Source organism: Amyelois transitella, chromosome 7 (genome assembly GCF_032362555.1).
Source record: "Amyelois transitella isolate CPQ chromosome 7, ilAmyTran1.1, whole genome shotgun sequence".
NCBI lineage: Eukaryota > Metazoa > Arthropoda > Insecta > Lepidoptera > Pyralidae > Amyelois > Amyelois transitella.
Window position 1 is genome coordinate 2,880,609 of NC_083510.1, and position 3,684 is coordinate 2,884,292.

Below are 3,684 nucleotides of genomic sequence, written 5' to 3' on the forward strand. Positions count from 1 at the left end.
AAGGGATAGGCTTACAAACTTGGATTCTTTTTTAGGCGATGGGCTAGCAACCTGTCACTATTTGAATCTCAATTCTAACATTAAGCCAAATAGCTGAACGTGGCCGTTCAGTCTTTTTAAGACTGTTGGCCCTGTCTACCCCGCAAGGGATATAAACGTGACCATATGTATGTATGTAAGCGGAAAATTACTAACGCTTACGGTGTTGAGAATAACTGACTTCCTTTACACACTAATTGTAAGACCAGCCTCGTCATCCTAATAACCTATCTAGTACAAATGTAAGTATGTCAGTGGCAGTGAGCTACCCAAACACGATGCCACCCCATGGCTAGCTGTATGCATGATGAATATCTGGTATCCTTTATCATGACATCACTGTCATATGACTGCAATCTATATATTTTTTTAATTTAATCTAGATTTACTGTTTTGATACTGTGACCGTTTATGATTTTACAATATTGTATGCATAAATCTTTCCCAGAGGGGTAGGCAGAGACAACATATTTCCAATTGCCACTCGAAAGATAAGAAGTGGTTTTGTTCTTAAGTGATTTTATGTAGGCATGTTAGTATTTATTCAGCTATGGACTTTGATCAGCTTTGTGTTTGTATACAGATGAAATGGCACAACGACCGCCACATAGTATTTATAAGACCACTGGTCTATTACTGGTGGTTGGCGACTATCCAAAGACAAGTTTGATTATACGGAATCAGATTGTACTCCCGCTTCTCTGTGAAACATTACTGTTTTTTTTTTAATTTCGAATGAGCATTATAAGTCTGTATTTTGCGGAGGTCGAGGGTGGGAATCGCATAGTGTATCACCTAAATTACCCATTCCATCATGTTCAAAATGCGTAATTTTAGGTACATTATTATGTCTTACAATAGATACAACTTCCATGCTGGTCCGGTAACGAAGACAAAACAAAGTGTATGCCAGCTGTTGCTTATTTTGTGCAGGTTGTAAAAGTCAATCAAGGGAAAGGTTACCTAATAAAGTTAAATTTCAGGCTAGGCTAGGCTACCAACCTGTCACTATTTGAATCTCAATTCCATCATTAAGCGATACAGCTGAAGGTGGCCTTTTAGTTTTTTCGAATTATTGTCTCTGTCTATCCCATTTGCGATAAAGCCTGATTATATGCGGATTCCTATACCTATAATCACGTCTATTTTCCTTGCGAGGTAGGCAGGGCCAACAACTTAGCAGTATGGTTCAGTAATGGAATTAAGATTCATATATTGACAGGTTGCTAGCCTATCGCCTGTTAGAAGAATCCCAAGTTTATTAGCCTTTCCCTTAGTCGCCTATGTGTAAGTTTATGTGTACGAGGATATGTGTAGTGTATGTCTTACAAACAACAGAAATAAGACTAAGTACGAGTACAATCTGACGGAAGTAATAACAAATCGATAAGTTAACAATTTTACACGTTACTTTATAGGTGTAAATAAATCAATTCAAGTGTGAATAGGTTTGCATGTCATGAAAATAAGTTAAAACAAGCGGAAAATTTGCTTATTACATCTATTACTTACAATTATGACTCTTGCCGAAGTATTGTTGAGTTAGAGGTACCTTGCATTATACCATAGAAATATAACTTATCTAAATACTTAACCAACTACTTTTAAGGATTATACTGTAGAAAATATAAAAATCTTGCTTGTTTTAACCTTTTAATTGTTTTTAGTAATAAAGTAGGTACGTGGATTCCTGTCACCATTCGCTTTTTTAAGTATTGGTACCTACTCGCAAATTGTTAGGTTATAATTACTTAGTTATTGCGATTATTTACTACCTGGAAAGGAGTTCACGCTGGGACTACGATCTAGGAATGGGTAAGTAATTATAAGAAGGAACTCCTGTCTGTTGTCTGCACGTTCTTAAAAACTTAATCAATCATGATCATTATAATGACACAGAAAAAGTGCATAATCATATTTATAGGCATATGTAGCATAGACACCCAGATTTTTTTGGTAAACAGACAGATTCTAAGTTGTTTTAGATCATCAACGACCTATTATGAAGTGGGCTGGGCAGTAAGATTATTAAATAATCAGTTAACGTCCCTCACTGAAAAAAACATTCGAGTCGCTTACATTTTCATACTAACGGCTGAACAAATGTAGGTAACTACGATGTTTGAACTTGCCGGCCTTGTAATAGGGTTTTTGTTTGAATGTCTGTGTCGCGGTAAAAGATGACAATATGTTACTGATTGCACTATTAACATAACATTTTACAGATGACTTTCCATTATGTGGTAATCAGACAAAAACGCTTTGAATTTGAGCTGTTTTTTGTTTTCTTGTTTTTATAGTACCTACAGCGTCCGACATTACATAACCTACGACATATTCACGTCTATATCCCTCGGAGGGACAGACAGAGTCAACAGTCGAGAAAATACTGAAATGCCACGTTCAGCTGTATAATTAAATGATGAGATATAAATAGTGACATGTTGCTTGCCCATCGCCTATATGAAGAATCCTAAGTTATTTAGCCTTTCCCTTTTTTTACGACATCCATGGGAGAGATATGAAGTGTTTCTATTCTTAAGTGCCGGAAATGCTTGTTAATATCTAAATGTAGCCAATGTATTATTATAATGGATAAAAGCAACATTTCCTATTGTAAAGTGTCCTCCAAAAACGCCGAGATTTTACATGAAAGCTACAAACCTATATAAGTTACCTACATACAACATTTCACATCTAAGAAGCTATAATAGAAGTATTTTTATATAAAATTTCCTTTTCTTCATAAATTGCTTTCAATCTAGCTATTGCACGCAAACGTTGATGTACAGCCATGATTCCGTGGTAATTCGCATTCTCGTGGGAATTCCCAATTCTCAAGGTGCAGACATGAAAAACTTATTTCACTTCTGGCTACTATTTTGAAAACACATAACATAATGCCTGCGTTGTAATCGATAAGACAGCTGTGTCCACAGATGATGCATGGTATTAAAATTTCGCCCAAACCGCAACGCAACTTAAAATTATGTTAATTTTCAAGTAGGTCTATTCGATTCCTTCTTGTTGAGGTTATGTTTATTTGGGTCTTTTTTTTATTTTACAAAGTAGATCGAAAATATATTAAAAATATAAAAACTAAGTACTTCTATCAAATTTAAGTTTGTACGGCAGGTTTGTCTCTAATTAGGTCAGTATTATTAATCAGACATACTATATTAATTTATCAGTTTATATTAAAATCAGGGCAGATAAAAAACCTATCTGGATTTGCTTTAGATACGATACCTAGTTACAAAAACATTGCCATTTGAATAGGAAATTGAAAAAAAAATCTACACGCACACTCAGAAGTGGAAAAGAAATTGTACATCAATGTGTATGGTATGTACCTACTATTCGTGATCCAAAAGACTCAATTGTGAAGATACTTACTGAAGACTGGGAAATGTGAAGAAAATAGTCAGATTGCGGGAGAGTTTTGGAAACTCCTTGCTCAGGAGAATGATATATCCACTCAGCTTAACGAGCCCTTCATATATTGTGTCTTCTGGTTTTGTCTACCCGGTAAAAGATAAAAACGTGGTGTGTATGTGTGTGCAAGGTTATACAACCAGGGAAATGCCGCGTGCAAGAAAAGCGCGCGAAAATCTCTGATACTAGGAATCATGTAGTAGGTATATT